The sequence below is a fragment of the Amblyomma mixtum genome, chromosome 4, assembly GCF_055824585.1.
Source record: "Amblyomma mixtum isolate Tamu chromosome 4, ASM5582458v1, whole genome shotgun sequence".
Lineage (NCBI taxonomy): Eukaryota > Metazoa > Arthropoda > Arachnida > Ixodida > Ixodidae > Amblyomma > Amblyomma mixtum.
The window spans coordinates 130,575,932-130,596,822 of NC_143015.1; the positions used below are offsets into that span (position 1 = coordinate 130,575,932).

At 44.2% G+C, this 20,891-nt stretch overlaps 1 protein-coding gene across 2 annotated transcripts in view; it reads right to left on the bottom strand.

Moving 5' to 3' along the window:
- LOC149348220 (GTP-binding protein Rhes-like) overlaps window positions 1-20,280 on the bottom strand; it is a 75,640-nt gene extending 55,360 nt beyond the window's left edge. For both annotated transcript variants that reach the window (XM_089588009.1, XM_089588008.1), the window contains exon 1: window positions 19,971-20,280. The gene's annotated coding sequence lies outside the window, so the exon portion shown is untranslated. The remainder of the gene's footprint in view (window positions 1-19,970) is intronic.
- Between the last annotated feature and the right edge of the window lie 611 nt (window positions 20,281-20,891).

Sequence of the window (20,891 nt, forward strand, 5' to 3'; positions counted from 1 at the left end):
CCAAGTCAAAAACCTGACATCGCATTTTCCCTTCAACAGCTCTTATCTCTCGCCTTACTGACTTAGATCTAAGAAGTCATTCAACCCCCGACGCCTCCGCCCAGAGATTGTGAGGCCAATCTTCGCCTGGACAGAAAACGCCGGAACCACTCCGAGTCGCTAATCCTATTTCCTTGACATTTTCCCGGGAGCAGTCGGTTAAACAGCTGCACGCCAACCGCAGCCCCACCGAGGCACGAGGGTGCTTGATTCCCTCTTTCTTTTTCTTCTCCCTTACCCAGGCGTCTCCTCCGCGCTCGCATGAATAAATACCCGCCACTCCTTGAGAAGGTCAGCGGGTACTCGAGCACTCGCTATGCATTATGCTCACCGTCATTTCGCTTAGAGCGGACGCGGCCTACTTTTGAAATAGGGGACCACTGGACGTGCGGACGTCAACAGTGCAGCCCAAGTCCCCCCCCCCCCCCCCCCCCCTCTGAAAGGCGATGCCGGCGTTTCCGCCCCGTTGAGCTGTCCCATTGCGACATGGTGCGTTGCGTAAGACGCGATTTCCAACGCCCCCTACCTCTCTCTCTCTCGCAAACACCCACGCAGGGAAACACACAAAACGGCGAAGCAGACGATTCACATTGCCGAGGACTGACGCGGCGCGTTTTACGCGCTTGGCTTGGCAAGGCTTGGCGAGATATATGTGGCCCTGACAGTGACCGGGCGGCGTTCAGCTTGCAGACGACACGCGGGTATTCCACGCTCTTTACTGTCGTGTGTCTTGTAACTTTCTCGCCTTCCTCGTTTCGCTTATCTGCCACTGACCTCTTTATTTCATGCGTTTCCCACATCCCCTAGCGGAATGATGAGTCCCGCTGTTGTATTGATGGCTACTTGATGCTCTGTTGCGCCCTCATATCAGCCTCCAAATTGGAAATGCTCTTTCGTTGCTTGGTGTGGCCTCTGCTGATCCTCGTCTCGTAATCCCCGAATTGTTCGGTACGATTTAACGCCTCGGTCAGTCCCGTTGTTCCTACTTATGCGTTCGCTCTGGCCTTAATGCTTGTCCTCTGCCGGCATCCTAGTTCAAGGACGGACCAGAGGGCGCGGAATCGAAAGAAGTGCTTAAACTGTGTCTGTTTCCAGTGTCACATCCGCCAAACTGTTTTTTTCAGCAAGTAAAACACTGTAGCTAGCAGATAAAGATGTACCATGACATCGGTTAGCTGAGAAAAACTCCATTATGACAGTATTTCTTATTTAAAAAAAAAATTCACAGGGAAATCTAATTCCACTATGCGTTGGCAGTGCGACAGCATAAGCAGCTGTCGAAGCCACTGCCGGAAGTTGCGTCACTTCCGGTCTGGTGACGTTACTTCCCTCCAGCCCAAGGAAATGCTCCCGTGTGCTGACATCCCTTCTTTTTCAACCAATGAAAACGCCCCGGCCTGGTGGCGTCATTTTCCTCCAAACAATGTCAGTGCTCCCATCTGGTGAAATGACTTCTCCCCAGCCAATGGGAATGCTTCGGTCTGTTGACGTCACTTATCACCAGCCAATTGGAATGCTTCGGTCTTTTGACGTCACTTCTCACCACCGCTGTGCCAATTTCATGACCGACGACACATTTTGTTCTCATGAGAATTGCAATGCCATCGCTTTAAAAGAAAAATGCTGTTTGTTTGAATTCAAGGATATAGAGCTCATGAAAAACGGAGGAGTTCATGTATACGAGAGGCGTGCAGATACTCAACTGCGGATTTAACAACAGCAGCAGGACTGTTTGCACTGTGAGTAACGCTTATCTACACCTCTAAACATGGTTCCGCGTCTTCTGCTGCGACTCTGAGCACGTTCCAACCGCAACGCCGCGCCCGGGTGACAGTATATTAGTATGCATGCGTCGTTGCTCCCTCCAGCATGTTTTCATATGCGCCAAACGTACTTCGCTAAAGTGATTTGCACACGTGTCTACGGGTGACACAGTTTCTGTTTATTTTTCTGCTCACCTACCGCTTCCACGATACTTCAAGGGTATTTCCGGGGTACTTACAACGTACTTACAAGGTACTTCACTGGTACTTACTGGGTACTTACAAAACAACAGACGCAGGTAGGTAAACATATCCCTTCCTCAACGCTACAAACAGTTCGCACTGGTCCTCGTGACATGAAGAAAGCACCGAGGAGAAAATAACTGTTTTGCAATGCAAAGAGAGCCAGCTCTTTTTTTCTTTTTCTCGTCGATATTAAACGCACATCCCAAAGCCCGCCTGAGCCGCATAGAAGACAGAATATCAGCGTTTTTCTTCTACCCCCAGGTATTTTTTTCTTTCATTTCTTTTCTGTCTTTCTATTCCAGCATATTTGAATACGGCATTTTAAGCCGAGTGAAGAAAACGCTAGGATACAAAGAAAAAGAAGAATAGTACTCCTGACCCAAGAACATCTCCGCTTTCCTTGGCGGCATTGGCATACTCTCTGTCTTCATATTCCAGATGCGCTGAACTGAAGACATACACGTTAGTACTGGCGAAGAACTCCGCAGCTGGCTTACAAAAAAGGAGGCGTGCGCACGGCGAAAGATATGTCGACTGTTCAAAGCGAGCCTGAAAGAAAATCAAAAGAAAAAAAAGGCAATAGAAATCCAGCCAGCGAAGGGTCCGACTATGGGCGGGAAAGCGGTTCTGTTTTTCCGACTAGGCGCGTGATCCATGTACCCTACATACCGAGCCATTTTCGCCCGGTAGTGGTGAATGCCGCCGCTGGTGAATAGCGGCCGTAAAAAAAGAGTGAAATACGACGAAGCTTTCGCGCGTTAACACTAAAGGAGGCCGTAAACGCGCCTGCCAGATCGCACAGCGAAAAAAATGGCGAGGAAACGTGGCAGCTCCGGTTTGCGACAGGCCGCTTTTTCGTGGAGTTTTTCTGCTTTCTTTTTTTTTTCTTGAATATTTTTCGAGCCCTTCTTTATTCCGATTTCTTTCTTTCATTATCTCTTTCTTTCCTTCTTTCCGTTTTTCATTCCCCTTTTCTTTCTTTCATTGCGCGTTGGTTCATTCGTTCGATCGCTCTTAGTCGAAAGGTTTGTTTGTTTGTTTGCTAGGCCTTGTTTTGAAAATGCGACACCGACAAAGACGTGTCGATAAACGCGCTCGATTTATCCCGGAGGTGTACAAGCAGCGAGCTCCTGTGCAATTGCGATCAGCATCAACAGTGAAAAAAAAAACTAACACAGAAATAAAAATGCGAATCGATCGAAACACATCTCGAAGCCGAACGGAAGCGTGGTTCGGCTCGTCGCGCCGAAATAATTTCGTTTTTCCTTTTCTTCCTTCCTTTCTTTCATTCTTTCTTTCTTTCTTTCTTTCTTTCTTCCTTTCACTGTTTCTTTCTTTCTTTCCTCCTTTCTTTCTTCCTTTCTTTCTTTCTGTCTTTCTTTCGTCCTTTCTTCCTTTCTTTCTTTCTTTCTGTCTTTCTTTCTTTCGTCCTTCCTTTCTTTCCTTCTTTCTTCCTTTCCTTCTTTCTTCCTTTCTTTCTTTCATTCGTCCTTTCTTTCCTTCTTTCTTTCTTATTTTCTTTCCTTCTTCCTTTCTTTCTTTCTTCCTTTCTTTCTTTCATTCGTTCTTTCCTTCTTCCTTTCTTTCTTTCTTTCTTCCTTTCTTTCTTTCTGTCTTTCTTTCGTCCTTTCTTTCTCTCTTTCTTTCTTCCTTTCTTCCTTTCTTTCTGTCTTTCTTTCTTTCGTCCTTTCTTTCTTTCCTTCTTCCTTTCCTTCTTTCTTCCTTTCCTTCTTTCTTTCTTTCTTTCTTTCTGTCTTTCTTTCTTTCTTTCGTCCTTTCTTTCTCCCTTCCTTTCTTTCTTTCTTTCTCTCGTGGACAACAAGCGCTTTCTAAACGTCCGCCTACTTTCCCCTACATTCCTTATTCACTCTTCACCTCACGCGAAGAAGGGTATGCCGAGGACATTGAAGAACCCGCGGCGCCCGGAAATACCAGAGTCAGCAAATAGTTTTCTAGTAATAATAACACGTCAGCGGAAATGACGAACCACATCCAAGATGGTGGGCACGTAATTGAACGGAAAAAATTCTGATAACATGCTTACCTCTATTTATTTAGTTTAGCTTCATGATTCGTGTTTTTTCATCGCTGTATATTTGTTCAGCGTTAGGACGCATGCAAGAAGCTGCTTGATGCCAAAGTAGAAAAATGCTTCGCATATGCACAAAGTCTTTCAACAGGCCCTAATGTAAGGCTTTGGCTGGGAGCTAGGCGAGGTTTTCTGGACTCTCAAAACATAATTTTCTTGTTCTAAAAACAGGGTGAAAACAAACAAGCTAATAAAAGCCCACCTAGCTGTCCCTTGGCCTGACGTGAGGCGGTTGTAATTTCAACGCCCACTTTACGTAAATATTTAAGAACGATTGGTTTAATTTAGGAAGGAAAATGGCAATAAGTCAATAAATATTTTTACCCTGACTATATCCGCGTTTGTGGGAAATCGTGCGCAGTGCACTCTGTCTTTTTTTTTCGGGGCATTGGTTTTTTTTATGTTGATCTTATTTTCTCTTTGTCTTTCTAGCGACCTATATGAAACAATCATTATTTTTGCGTCGTTAACTTTAGCCACTTTGAAACGCGTCAATCTATGATTAGTTTTTCGCCTCATCTGCTTGGGCCCAAATAAATAAAATAAACTGGTCATTGTTTTCATTGCACCATAGGATTTTCTCCGGAATATCGAGCGTAAGAAAGGCAGACTGCGTTTTGCATTTTTTTTTCTACCACCCCCTCACTGTTTTTAGCTTGACCGAATATGCGATTGCTTTATGAGCCCTGGGCTACAGCTGAAACTTCGCCATTGGGAAGGAGCCCGTGCTGAAAACTTTCTAATCAAAGAACGGTTAAAAAATTATAAAAAGGAAGAAGATGAACTGTCTTATGCAAGCAGTCGTCTGCTGCTCTCGAAAACTATCAGGGCGTAGGCTTATATGCTTTGAGTATCTACAAGAACACCTGCTCGCGTATTTTTTTTTCTCATTCCTTCTGCTTCAAATCACTCGAGCGCATCGTCACCGTTACGGTTCTTGAGTCCTGCCCTGTTCGGTTCATGTGGAACACAGGTGCACGACCTCTCTTTTCTTTTTTTTTAGGGAGCAGAACACAAGCCTATAGAATGATTCGACGCAGATTTAATCGTTGTTCGTTGCAAGGTCAACGTTCGCGCACTAATCGTTGTAGGGCTACGGTCACGTGAGCCACCTGCTACTCTGTGGGAGCGATTTAAGGGGCGACTAAGCGAAACAGAAACAAAGCGTACGGTACATGCAGGTACCTTACGCAATTGCTTCAGCGAACGGGTCTTTTCATCTCCTGAATATTTTTTGTTGTTTTGTTTTCGCCGGATAAATACTCTAACTCTTAACGAGGCACCCTGTTTTTCTAGTGCAAGTAAAGAACAAAAACGGGACGTTCGCCCCGCGAGCGGCCACTTAATTTTCGTCTGAAAACGTCCCTTCTTTTTTTTTATTCGAGTAAAGGAAATCGTTAGGCACTGTGAACTTTTTTTTTTTTCGGAGTCTGCTCACGAGTCTCGCTCTCGGAAAACGATGTTCGTAAGTGGCTTCCGAGAGATTAGTTTGGTTCACGCTAGCACTGGAATGTAGAAAAAAAAAATAGGGCCCGTGCAGTACGGTAACAATTTTTTTTTTATGGTTTTTGTGTTCTGCTCTGCTCTCTAATCTTGGGACGAAACAAAAACGATAGACTTCACAAGTGCCCTTTGTGTGCAATTAGTGTTCAGTGGGGCACTTCATCATTTTCTTTAATAACTTGTTGCGCGCAAATCTCCGAACGCTTGTAGCGAGGGAGATTATTTTTATTCATTTCTGCTTTTACTTGTATTGCAACTTTGGTTTCAGTTCTTTCTCCCTTTTTTCGTTCAGCGCAGGAACGCATAAAAATGAAGGTTTTTTACGCTCCCCTGACAAAAAATGGTCTGTAGGCTTCTTATAGGCTGTTGCCTTCTAATAAATATTTTATTTTGTCTATTCATAGACTGTAGTGTGTCCAAGGACAAATGTTTACGAACAGTTTATGCCCATTTGTCTATAGATTGTTTGTAGGTTGTATATAGGATTTTTATTGTTCATAGGCTAGTCTACCGAATTTGTGTATAGAAAGTCTATAGTTTATTGGCAAACGTCTATAGGTAGTCTATAGAGTGCCAAAAAAAAAACAATTTTTTAAGGGTCATTAAGATCCATCGCAACCGGCGGGGATGAAGAAACTATGTCCTAGCAATAAGTAATTATTAGGCGCTTTATATTGGACTTTCATTGTTCTGTATGTTAAAGTGACCGCTTTGTAATGGTTTCTTTTGTTATTTTTGACCTGCAGTGCTAAAAGAAAAACGTGAAAGACAGTAGAGTGTTCTGATTGCGCATTTTCCTCTACGCGCGCCAATTAAATCATAGGTCTTCATCGCATGAAATCTAAATAGGGAGCCAGTAAGATTTCTTTTTCAGCTTTATTATGAAATGATGACTGCAAATATGGCCTTTCTATGCACCGGAGGAATATCTCCTATAGGAAACAGAAGTTTTTATTTCCGCTGTAACTGCTTTAGCCTGCTGCAGACACCGAGGAATTTCAGTGACTTCTTCGACTGTCCTTCATGCGGGATCTTGAAGGTTGCACTAACATGAAATCGCATGCTGTAATATGGCACTTACTGCTGTAACTATTTTACATTAATGTGGTCATCCGAAATATTCCTTAAAGTTGCATATTATTCTGTATTTGCAGCACCAGTCCACGTCCTAGTCTTATTTCCTCTAGAATGGCGTTAACTCAAGTTTAGACTCTCATTCACACTGCTCTATTTTTGTCTTTTATTCTTGTCCTTATCTGGTTCTTCACCATAGATGTCTATGATGTCCTCAATCTGATCTCGAAGCTTGTTGTCAGCCTGTAAGTTTAGTTTCTATTGGTGAGTACAGTCAAATACAATTACTACATATTATCACTTGGAGGAACGCATGTAAGCCAGTGTTCGTGGGCTTAAGAAAAGGTGGACCAAATGCATTCCAACCTGTTCTCACTCAACTTGTGTAGTTCGCGTTAGCCATTATGGCGTAATAAATGTGTACGAGGAAAGCACGTAATTAGGCGCTTCAGATCCCCATTTCCCTAATGTCATCGCAGCTTCCAGGACTCTCCTTGCTTCGGCGAAGGCGTTAGTGAAAGGCCTATTATCAGCCGCCGGCCTAATGCGTTATATAATGCGTCTGACAGTTCCTGCGTCACGAAGGATGATATAGAGCGCGAAAGGTTGCGGACGTCGACTTGGAGCTAAAGGGATGAATAATTGATGGCGTCGCGTAACGGCTCCACCTAACACTGCATTAGGAACAGAGAAAAAAAAAATCGAAACGCTAGTGCAGCTATGATGTAAGCAGCAGGAAAGTTTTATGAGCGCAGCTTTTATTTTAAAAAAAATCATTTTTTCTTCCTCGCTTTATTCATATTTTTTTGAGTGATTTTTTTGAGTGAGTGATTTTTTTTTAGTCATCGCCGCCGCGGTGGCTCAGTGGTTATGGTGCTCGGCTGCTGACCCGAAAGACGCGGGTTCGATCCCGGCCGCGGCGGTTAAATTTCTTTGGAGGAGAAATTCTAGAGGCCCGTGTACTGTGCGATGTCAGTGCACGTTAAAGAACCCCAGGTGGTCGAAATTTCCGGAGCCCTCCATCACGCCGTCTCTCATAGCCTTCGTCGCTTTGGGACGTTAAACCCCATAAACCAAACCAAACCAGAAACGCATCATCGCGAATTGAAGGTTTCAGGTGTTTTCAAGAAAAATGAAATTGACTTATTGGCTCTTTAGAGGCGACGTGAGACCTACTGCAGGTGAGCTCTTTTGGAAAATACCGGGGACCGTTGAAATCTAAAATATGATGGATGTAAAAAGGAAAATAAATCGAGGAAACACTCGGGTTCAGTGATGACGACAACCTCAGTTTCCACCGCGGGTTGGTCGCGCAAAATCCATCAAACTTCACCGCCTCACTTCCCGCTTTGAGAAGCTGTTGCAATATATACCGCTTCTTCAGGGGCTAGCTCAAGACGGCGGGTAGAAAAGCAATTCAGGAAGCAAGGACAGGCGGCGAAGGTTTCTCTGAAGGCAAACAATTTATTTCTTCCCAACTCTCTCTGGCCTTCGCTTATACAATGGCAGTCTCAGGCAGGAAGAAGGGAACTGAGGCGTTCATTCCGAATGGGCTTTTCCTTTTTATAGAAGCCGTTCTTCCGCGACATCGAAGATAGAGAGAGCGAAGGAAAAGCAGAGAGAAAGAGGAGACAGACCGTGAAGGACGTTATCTGTTGAGAATGACCGGAAACGGAGAGGTTTTAAAGAGGTGGCGACGCCGGCTCTTTTGAAACGTGGTAGTGAGAGGTTTCGAAAGCGTGGCTACCAGTTCCCAGTACCTGCACCTGCCTGTTCAATCCGAAAGCAGGCTTAGAGAGAGAAGTCCATAGACGCGTTGGTTACAACATGACTTGGGAACTTTACTCTTATAATGGAACCAAGAGATTGTAAAAGGTGATATGAATGCTCTTGCTCGAACAGTATGGGAAGTGTCAGCGGTAAAGTGCACGAAAGGGTAGAAAAACATATTTGCACATTAATTAAGCCGTCGGGGCGCAAGTGCATCTTTTTCGAGTTAGGTAGTCGGTAATTAAATTTGCAGTTACCAATATTCTTTGAGAAAATGAAGTAACTGTAATGAAGTAAAAATAATATGCGCGTCCGTTTCGAATGAAATCATTCAATGGTAAATTGTAATAAAAAAATTAAATTGCGAGTTTTAATGTCCTGAAGCGACGCATAGACTACGGGGGGGGGGGGGGGGGGGGGGGTTCAATACTGGAGGCGTCATTATTAATTTAGAACATGCGGGATTCCGTAATGTGCGCTGATATCACGCAGCACACGGGCGTGTAGCAACCAAATCAGCAGGTTTTTAAATTAACTTGAATGACCGATAATGCTCTAGTTAAATCAGCAGAGGTGAAGTAATTGTTAGCAAGGCAGCTGATTGATCGGTGGTTGAACAGTATTGTAACCTTTCAGCCGGCGAGATGAGAGGAACTGTGTATAGCCAACGAAACAAAACCAAACATCTAGACAGAGAACTTAACCGAGGCATTTGATGCTGCTTTAACTTTGTAGTTTATTTTTCCTTCACTGCAACTTAATTTCTGAAAAACGCTTAGGGTGACAAGACTTTTCTCACTTTTTTCCCCAGGTCTCCAAAATGGCAGTGGGCACTACTGCGCGCCAAAAAGAAGAAAAGCACAAATCCTAATCCCCCCTTGACTGACTTGCCATTCTACGCAACAATCAAAGCAGTTCATACTTTTCGCACTCTTTTGTTCCGTTTTTCTTTGCAGCGAAAGTAACTGCTGAAAAGCCCAAAGCGGAAATGCCAGTTCTGACGTCAAGACCTTTTCACATTGTTTTTCGAAGCCGCAAAAATGGCAACGCGCACTACTGCCCGCCTTAAAAAAACACCAAACCTTAAACTCCCTGCAAACCCTGCAGTTAATTTTTCGAGCAGAACGGGGGGGTGCGCGAGAAATTTTCATTCATCGAATTAAGCCTAAACTTAATCCGAGTTTGTTTTTAAAGCAGCGTTTCCAGCAACACGCGCTTGTTTTCACTTCATTAGTGTTCCGTTTTCGCCACGTCTTTGCTTCCTGAGCCGTTTCGGAGGAATTGTCGCTGACACCGACACAGCTGCATCTGAAGGCGGCAGAGTTTCTCCATAATGGTCTTCAGGGACGCTTCCTCCTCTACATCGAGTGCATGCAGTTACTGTGCGGGAGCAAGGGGCAAAGTGGCGACACCGCTCCCACGCGCATCCTTTCCACAATTTTGGAAACCGTGGTAACGACCAATATGTTAAAGCCTCTTAAGAAATTACCACTCTGATAGGTTAACCAAATGCACGGCGTAGTATTCTACATATCTACATCAGAAAGATCTTTCTGTGTACTGGCTGATCAGCTTTGCATGAATTGTGCTAGGAGCGCCAATAATGGCATGGTCAACCATGACGCATGAACAAAAAACAGCGGTGCTGATCTGGCATAGTCAATATTTTCAGGAAGCAGTATCATGATAGTCTGATACTGTCATGAAGCTGAGGAAGCATTCCTGCTTCGTTTTTACTTCGTAAGCAGTCCCAGTGTCACAATGCGAAAAATGGTGGCATCTGTCAATATCTTCAGATAGTGAACCCACCAGCCCCCTCCCAACCGCACCCCCCTAGATAGGCAACAGTCATGCACCCACCGCCACCTTGGACCAACCTCCACCCAGTTTTAACCCTCCAGAAGAGCCACCCAACCAATCACCTCCGCTATATATTGTGTGGGTGAAGCCTCGGCCTACAATAAAATCATTGATTTTGATTGATTGATTGATTGATTGATTGATTGATTGATTGATTGATTGATTGATTGATTGATTGATTGATTGATTGATTGATTGATTGATTGATTGATTGATTGATTGATTGATTGATTGATTGATTGATCAATGATCCACGAGGCTGATGCCTCTGCCTTTCAGTCCCAGCCATCATATAAATTGCTATCCTTATCGATCTCCGACAGCGACTGATATCCACACCAGAAGCCAGTTGAGATAAATGCAGGTGTCTACCGACAGAACTGACAGACGTGATCGATGCAGCACTGCTCGAGAAAGCCAGCACTTCACTTCAGCACAGCATACAGGAGGAAACTTTAAGAAGCTTAGCATAGCTAATAGTGCTCCGAAGCACTGGGCCGTCTCCAATATCCCCGCGAATAATCTATTTAGGTCAGCCCTTCTCCATCATTGTGCTAGTACATGCCTATCAAACGCATCGCTAGCTAATGCTCTGGGATTAAATTGCCCTCAAATCCTTGTTGCGTCACTTCCCGGGTAATCCTGCCTAACCGCCTAGCACCATCAGGGTCGTTATTGAGCGCGTCATTGGCGCTAACCGGCTTTCCCGGAAGCCTTCAACGTGCTGCCTCGACTCTTTTTTTTTTCTTCGTTCACTTAATCCTGCGGTTTCTGGGTCGTGCCTATTTTTGTTCTTTTGAGCGGCGGTTGCGATGTGGCAACCGCACTTCCATGCGTCGTCTTGCGGGAAGCCGCTGTCCTTATATGTTTGAACATTATCCGGCTGTATAGCGAAAGTCTAATTTCACCGATGTCCACCTTGCCAGCCTACCATTGTTCAGAAAATCTTAACCTTTTAAGGTAATTCTCTCGCAGCTGTGTGCGTTGTGAACTCGCAGTTTTTTCTCGGTTTGTGCTCGGCATAACACTGAATTATTTGTATGAGGCGAATTTATCATCTTTAATCCTGCACATAAGGTGCCTTTTTATGTTGACAACTCAGTGCATCATATAACATTTCTCAGAAAAGTGGTCATTAGTACCACATCGTCCGCATTCTGTGGCAGACATATTTCCATCAGTAGTAATGACAGTTTTTGTTTTGCCTGAATTTTTAGCGTCATGTGCATCTTCAAAACAAAGTACCTTTAAGATCCCTGGCGTGTTAATTTGACAAATCATGGTATATTAATAGCATGGCTTCCAGCTATTTAGACTATAAGAAATTTTCTACTTGTGTATAAAAAGTTGTCCGTGGGTGTGTTCAGTTGGAAAATTAACGAACTGTCTTCTCTGGTACCTACATATACTATTAAGCCGGGGTAAAGTTTGTTTCCAATCGAAATATTAAGTGACTCCTGAAAGTGTTAATATGAATTGCTTCATTGCCAGCTCATGTCACATATTTTCTTTCGAGTTAGAGACCAGACTTGCCCTATATTTACTAAGATTCCAAGCCTGGCAACCAGGCGATAAGAAATGTGCACGAATGCTCACATAAGGCCAACTGCGGTACTTTTCTCTGACCTCTGTTAAAACGAGACAGTGCACGTCGCCTTCTCGCATTCCACAAGACTGAAGTCACATCGTCACAAAGCCCACAAGGATGTCAGTCTCTCTATACTGCACTATACAATTGACATTTCGCAACACATTTATTGCAGCTAAGTTAAAGCTTCAGATTCCAGAGGTCCTGAATTCCTGTCAAAAGAGTACTCGTTCTAAAGGTAACCTTACCGTCGAAACAAGCTAAATTTATGCGGGCTTACCGCAGCATTAGCTAGCGGTAGAAACGATTTTAATTTTGTTTTTTTATTTATTATATGAGCTCGAGTAGGTTAGTGAATTCTGATGATTCCTAAACGCACAGAAATCCCTTTACCTGGGTGCAATGTAGGAAATAACAACTCCAAAACGGAGGAAAATCGTAGCTTTTACCTGGACACTGCAGAGTTAAAAAGATAACAAATAACCTAATAAAGGATTCGGGAGGCCACGTCTCGGTAACGAATAACTATTTTCGGCTCTCATTTTGGTAACAGGCCGGGCGAGCACCACATGTAGGCAGCGTTGTAATCTTAGTTGAAGGGCTGAGACTAGAATACAAATGAAGAAAAAAAAACACATCGCTTAATCCGCTACCTTTCTCTTTCTGGCACCAGCTAATTTATGCATCCTTGTACAGAAATAGCTATATAACACTGCGCAGTCGTTAGGGCGTAACGTTAGAAATAAGGCAAGGAAAAATTTTGTTGCCAAGCAACAGCGTATAGATGGCCACGCTTCTGGCGACCACCCACTATACATTATGCAAGCACAGGAGTCGTAAAGCAGGATGAGATTTGGTTTTGTAGTTTTTATGAGAAGCAACGCATTCCACACTCTCGGGGAGTTGAGTTTGGGTTTCCTTTGCTTAATATGTGTGCGCAAGTGCGTTTAAGGGTCTCACCTCTTTGTTGTATTTTTTCTGAAAACTGTGCATTTTTCCATAGCCCTGGGCCTGATGTATGCGCCAGTCACACTAATAGCACAGGCGCAACAGTTGTGCTTTTATATCTATTTGTTGTTCCTGTGATGCCTTCTTTTTTCTTTCCCCCGTCTTCAGATTGATGCTACGTTGGAGAATGCTTGTTTAAAGCTTGGGCAAACCAAGCCAGCTCTGACGGTCGTATATTTGTAAAAAAGAATCCGAGAGAAGTTTCTGGATAGCTAAGAAAAGTTCGCAGTTTCAAACTAAGTGTGCATGGTGTTGTGAATGTTGAGTATTGTGTTTTGCTGTAAGCTCTAGCTTGACTTTTTTCTCCCCAATGTAAAAAAGAGTATCCGACTGCGCTGTCATGCAAAAGCGTTTCCTTAAGTGTTAGGTGTAAAAAACAAAAAAAAAACGAAATATTGGGAACGTTCTGCTCTTCAAAGCAGAACGCGTCCCACCCAAAGAAACAACGGTGCATCCTGAAATAACATGAATTTCGAAAACCAGCGGGGGAACGTTATAGTTCTCTTTAAAGCACACTACGCCATTTACCCATCTGGATGTACAGTCTTTGTCAAAAGTAACCAGGCTGCGTGGTTTGCTTCTAGCTCGTACAGCGGAGCCCTTACAGCTTTCCTGAAGCTGAAATGGTCGTTAAAGGTAAGGACTGGGGGTCTTCTTACCTTCCAGCACGTTTTTATCTTTAGGAAAGCCGCAAGGGCTCCACTATACAAGCTAGGAGCAAACCATGCAGCCTGGTTACTTTTGACATAGGCGGTACCATATATGCAGACCTAGGTGTCAAAAAAAAAAAAACGTACCGAATAATGTAGCGAAATAAATTCTCTCCCCGGTCCTCCTACACTCAACTAGCGCCATCAAGCGGCGGCCGTTGTAACAACAGCGTCTTTTACCTTGCAACTGGACAAAACCGTGACCTGAGGTACGCAAGTCTATTTTTAGCGCACTGAGTGCACACTCACTAGGTCGTCCAGGCTGGGCGACGTGACCCGGGCAGTAACCTATGGACGGTCCATGCAGTCTCGCCAAGAAGCACCGCTGCGGCGTATGTGTCCACACCGGCTGTCAGCGTCAAGGAAAGAACAATGCCTCATCGAGTGTGATCGGACTCTTTGTATGTTCTTTTTTCTGCGGGTGATTTGTATTTATTCTCTTACGCTTCTCGGTGTTAGGAGAAAGAGATGTTTGAGTATGACAAACGTCTAGCTGGGGTTCAATGACACTCTTTCTGCATTTGAGTGAAGTAACTACTACTACTACTACTACTACTCCTGCTACTGGTACTACTACTACTACTACTACTGCTACTACTGCTACTACTACTACTACTACTACTACTACTACAACTATAACTACTACTACTACTACTACTACTACTGCTACTATAACTAGTATTAATATGCCATTCCTGTCAGTTTAGTACTGGCTACCCACGGAACTGTGAGCCAATCTTCTTTGTCAGCCGTGAATCGGCCCATATAACATCAGCCTAAGTCTTTCCCAGGGCCGAGGCATTGACATGTGATCTCCACTCCCTCCTTCTTCGCACCAGACTCGGCCGCGTTGTTCCAGAAATCTTCTACGCCACCTTTCTACCCGACCCTTTACTGCAATAGACTCTGCATTCCTCTCAATTCCTTTTTTTTTCACCTCGATTTCGTCACCCGAATATTTCATTTTCTTCCTAACCCCGCAATCCCCGAACACCACATGACACGTATCCCAGCGGTATAATAAGCGCCTCACCCGCTTCAGGCAACGCACGGCAGTCTCACCTTGTTAAAAGTCTTTCCTCAGAGCGCCACGAAGGATAGGCAAGACTGCACGTGTCGACAGTCAACGACAGTGCCGGGAGGCGAGCGCTCTTATTTGATTTCGTCCCGAAGTAAAAACAACTACACAACTCGACACGTGAGCTGCGCGGTGCCTAACGCGTGGCCGGCAGATGCGTGTCACGTGAAGCAAACGGAGTGTATATCAGGGAGGCTGTTTTGGGATTCCAGCGTGATTAAATGTCAAGTAAACGCGGAATTCCTCCCTGAGAGCCGAGCGAGGAAGCGAGCGATGTCGCCTTCCAAGTAAATGCATTTCTATGAAAGCGTTCCCCGAAAGGTTTCGAGCTAGCGCCCTCTCTCGACGCGGGGTTGCACGTGGCGACCTTTGGGCGTAGTTGCTACGGCCTTGTGTTTGAAATGTAGCAACGTCCAAATGCTCGTCGGGACCTTAGTTTAAATCGACGAGCGGAGACATTCGCGCAGAACAAAAAGGGGCAGTGCTGTTTCACATTAAGCCGATCGAATGTAGCGTACTAGAGGGCAGCGAACTCGCGGAGGCGCGTTTTGTAATTTTTTACTTTCTTTTACAGCACCTTGACAGGTCATGGAGTGCAAAAGTCGCATATATTAGAATACGCTTGCAGTTTAATAACCAAACAATGGCTATACATACATCGCATCCTGTATATCGCGGTTAGTATCACTGTTAGTCTGTAGCGGCTCATTTTTAATTCAAGAATATATTTAACCCCTGCGTTGGTCTTCGACGTCCAGCATTCTCTTTTTTTTTTTTTTGCCCATGAACTACTTTTTTTCTGGAGCCTTGGTTGGCCTACAATACAGAACACCCATAGTTAAAGGCGTGCATATTTTTTTATGAGCGCACATTAGACGCATTACACACAGGCTGGTATTTCAAAGGCATGCGAATATTTTAAAACGGGACACTTAAACTGGAGGATGTTAGAAAATGTGAAAAACAAAAACTTAGCGTAGGACCTTTTATACAGCAGCAAACCATTAAAAAAAAAATTGAGCATGTATGTCGCAGAAGTATCCTGATGGCTGATGGAAGCATGAGCAATGCTAGGAGGTGCTAATAGCAAGGCTGATTAAAGCTTCACTCTAAGCAAATTCCTGCGCATTCGGTACTTATCGCTATTCTGGTGTCGAGTTTTTTTGTTGTTTTTTTTTGTTGTTTTTTTGACGCGTGCTTATCATTATTCTTTGAACACCGTTAACGTTGTTTTAAAGGTTCGCAGATGTAAACTGCGCTAAGAGCTAACACATTATTAATCTGCAATGAACAATCGCTCATTGCGTATAGGTAGCATTATTTTTTTGTTTTCCGCGAACATATTTCCTCTGCGCAAATTATTTGAATGGTGCTATTTTATTGTTTCATAGAAAAGTAAAACTATTTGGGCTGTACTGCCGAAATCAAGTACCACGTTTTTATGCGTTTTCAGTGTTTGCATGTCGTACCTCAGCATAAAACAGTCTGAACGATGCAAATACAGCAAGAAGGAGTTCTCTTAATGAGGATAAAGTAGCCTTAACAGCTTCGGTAATGTGCAACACCATTAAAACAGTAGAGTTTCTAGAAGCTATGCACTTGTGTTAATATTAAAAATAATAATAACTATAGTAGTAAGATCAAGAAGGATATAAGATCACCATGGAACTCTCAGTTTTCACATCCATGTCCAACAATTTCGAACAAAAAATTTCAAAATTGTAAGATGCCTTTACGGAAATATAGGAGGCAATTGTCCATTCTTCTGATATGTAGCAAAATATTTCTTTTAAAGGTTTACATCAATCGCATCGAACAGTTAAGAGTCCCGTAGAAAACCAACGGGGAACACTTTTGGCGATATCAAAAACGTTAATCGAAAAAAAATTAAAGTCCCTCATTGAATCATCTGCGGATATATTGATTGTTATATTCAAGTCTTACATTATATTTAAACATTGCGTTCATAAAAGGTTTCTCGCTTAAAATTTTTTTTGTCCAGAATTTTTTATATGGCTGCTGCATTAGTCCAACTACCCCTCTGCATGTCATTATAAACGCAAATTTTCAGTACCGGGTAGCAAGTGCGGATCACTTCCACAAGAGAAGCAGGAACACATATGTCATAGGTCAAACTAAGACCTAGATGGAGCGTTACACCAGAACAAGATAGTCCTACATTTTCCCAAAGTACTGGCTTGACCTTAGCGATTAATTCTTTAGGGATTACTCAAGGGAAAGTAATGCACAGCTTTTTTGTTTTCAGATACATACAATGAGGTGTATTGCTTAACCGCGGGCGAAAGGACGCAACAAGTGAGAAAGCTAGAAAAAAGTTTGCGTAGAGACATTATCTGGAATCCGTTGCAACCGCCCCCCAAAACCTCCGCCATCGAGCTTGGAGACGATGACGGGCCATCGCTTATATTCCTTTCCATGCCGTGTTCACTTCGTATCCGCTTCGATGTGCTTTTTCTCTTCGCATAAGCAAAAAGAGCGCAGCCGGCTTCCGTTAGAATGGTAATGTATTCGTTACACATGCATAAGTAAAAGTAAAATCAAATGACTTAGGTTTTTGAACATTTTCCTCGACATTTTTTACTGCTATGAAAAAATTCGTGGCACTTCACACCCAGAAATTCTGGACAAAAGCATTTTGAAGCGCGAAACAATTTATGAATGCCATTTTTTCTTATAATGTAACATTTCAGTATAACCATCAATATTATCGGCGATCAACTGACGGCGGTCTTGAATTTTTTTTTATGCTATTAGTGTTTTTGCTATCGTCAAAAGTGTTCCCCACTGGTATTCTATGGCAGTCTTAATCTGCTCGATGGGATCAATGTAAACACATAAAAAGATTTTTTTGTTACTCGTCAGAAGAATCGTCTATTACTTTTGTCGTTATTTCCATGAGAATCTTCAAATTTTTAAATATTCAATATTTTCGTCTTAGAATGTTGGACACGTTACACGATACCATGGAGTGCTAAAAAAAACATATTAAATATAGCAAAAAATACAACCGTTCTCTCTCTGTGTAAAGATTTCTTTATTGTTTTTGCTTCACAGCGACAGCAGCTTTAAAGAGCTTCCGCTAAAGAATATTCAAACCGAAACCACGGCCTTCGATTAACGTCAAGGACTTCACGCCAGAGCGAGCGCAACGCGACTAATCAAAAATCGAACATCAGCGGTCTCAGAACTGCAATGCATCAGTGCCCTTGCACCGTCGTCAGGGACGCCCTTAAAGGTTCTCGAATGCAACAAAAAATCGTCGCGACGCGGTCAACGGGAAAAAAAAAACACATATGGTCAGTACTGCACACCCGCTCAACGGAACTCATATAACGTCCGTTAAAAGTTTTAACAGGAAGCGAGGTTTTTTTTTCTCTCTCTCTCTCTTTTTTGCACATCTGTTCGCATGATGAAAGACATCGTACAGCGCGTTTTACTTTTACTAGCGGTCTAGCTTGACGAAGGGAGGAGAATATTTCAAAAACAAAGAATGCTTTATGGTGCTTAAAGGCAACGTTTTCAAAACGCTGCAAACAAGGGCGCGAATACGAATGAAGATTCCAAAACCATTGGAGCTGATGACACGAATATGCTCTACGACTTTCGGAATGGCCCGGTATCATATTTTATTTTCGGCTAGTAGCATAGGAACAATTTAATTTTATGACCTGCATTTTTCCCGCGGTGTGATGGCCATGTTCGGTGTCCAGAGCAGTTTTTTCGATCTCAAGGGCCTGAATGAGCTAAGGCGAATTAGTACCCAATATCGTACCCTGCAGGCACGGACGGACGAACATCGCAGCCTTCAAAAGAAAAAAACTTTGGATAACTCAAAGCAAATGAAAATTGAACATAGAAAACTTTGTCATGCATAAGTTATTAATAGAGCGTTTTTATCGTGTGATTCCTTATGCCTAGATAACGTAGTTTGGTTGCACTCATAGCTCAAGAGGAAGATGTAGCACTAATTTAGCACCTATCCTAGCCCATATGTCCGGATATTAGAAACCATGAACATAGTCCATATATTACAGGTTGCTCGCAAGTAAGTGCTATTAAAGTTGTTTCATGGTTATTTGTTAACCATGCTTAATTAATTCTTAACTAATGTAACTGCGCTATAAACGCGCATGACAGAAGGGCAGTACATGTATTCAGTTCTTGTCCGTCATCAACACCTGTAGGGCTGTTTGGTTAGTTTTGCTACTAAGCGGTTAGAGAGAAGTGCTTCCAAGCCACAGCTCCCTTACATTGCGTTTCCCCTCAACACAAGTTAGCATAAATCTACAAGTCATCCGTAACATCGTATTTGCAAAATAGAGAGCACCTAAAAGCGCGCTGTTACTAAGGTTACTACTGTTTGTGCAAAGCTTCCACAAAAATTGCTTGGCATAGCGCACTTCAAGATGTTAAAGACTGACGCCCTGCAAGTAACAAGCTATTCAACGCTACAGCACCTGGTTTGGAGTGCGACACTTCTGCGCTGGCTTTGAACTTTTTTTCTGGCTCGCGGCGTTGAAAAATATAGAAAAAGAAATTGAGAATGCGCAAAGCCAGGCTACGGTACTTCTCGTTTCTGCAAGACCCCTTGAAAGAAGTGCTCCAATCAACAGTTGCCCGACTCGAAACATGCCTCTTTGACATTTTTTTCCTCGCCTACCGTGCAGGCGCAGTTGTGCAAACAGAACGTCGTCTCCAGCGAAACCGAACTGCCAGCCTTGAGAGTGCCCGCGCTACGAGTTGCTGCAACACGGCAGACTGCAAGATGAATTCTTACAAAAAATTATTCGCTGTTTACTCGAAAAAAAAAAGCCGACCAAAAATAAACACTCTGTAGTGATGCATTGAGCCCGTGAGGCTGTAGAAGCGTTGCAAAGCCGACACCTGTAGATATTTCGCCGAAGTTGCTGAGAGAACTTAGGATTACTTAGTGGGCAACATATTGCAACTGCAATACACGCTCTGGGCTTTTAGCGCTGCGAAGCGCATCGAACAAAGTGCTATGAAATTTGCGAAAGTAATGAAGTGTAGCTTTTGAAGCGTACCTCAGAGAGAAATAGAAAAGCTGGCGCCCCTACGAAAGCTGGATAAAGCTGCTCTTCCTACATCATATACCTGACTCTGTAAGGAAGCACTATCACCCTTCCCTTCGTCTCCCCTGTGTTGCATGCGTGAAAACTTAGCTGAGAAAAAACTAAGCGTAAAATGCAACGAGACTTACTCTTTTGCAGCTAAGGCCCACAAGACAAGGCTTCAGCGTTGTTGCAGACAGTTGCAGACGAAGACGTGCGAACGTTCTGATCCCGTCCCGTTTGTTCCAGTTTGTAAGTACACGAATGCACAGGGGGTAACTGTTCTTTCGCTGCAGCAGACGACTCCGGCGAAGTTTGCAGACGATGCCAGTCCCTTATCCGTCTGCACACGCCTCCAACGCAGCAGGAGCAGACGACATAGCGTTGCACCGACGACGACGTCAACGACAAGCGGCGATGAACAAAGAGCGTGCACCGGAGCACAGTACGGGAGCAGCGTCCGCCAGCGTTGCGCGTTGGAGACAGAACTCGACTCACTCCGAGCCGGCGCTTTTCTATGCGACGCCATGCGGCCCGGGGACTGCCCCTGGAGAAAGGGTGGTAGGAGCGGGAATGGAGGAGGGAACGCCGAGCACGGCAGACTTGTAGATGGAGAGATAAGCGCGGTGATCGGAGCGAGGAGGCTGAAGCGGGAGAGGCTGGCTTAGAGAGGGAAGAGTAGAAGAGATAGAGGGGTAGAAAGATTGAGGAGAACGGGGCGCGAGGAGAGTCGGCAGCACTGAACGGATGAGACAGTGGCCAGCGCCTCCCGACGGGGTTCGAGCGAAACCTGCTGCCGGCGCCGCGGCTGCACATTTCCCTCGGCACCGCTGCGCTCCGCGGCCGCTCTCCAGACGTAGGGCTGTTGCTCTCGCCAAAGTTTCTCACAGCAGGTCACGTGGTAGTTGTCGGAGCGCTCCGAGAACATTGCGCGCGGGATCGGTTGTTTGCTTGGCCTTGGCTGGGATACTGCTAGCCCTCGCCACCTGGGTACACTTTGCAGGCGGGGAGTGAAGGGGGAGATTACATGCAAAGCCGCAGCCCACAAACCCCGGGCCTGTTGGTTTCGA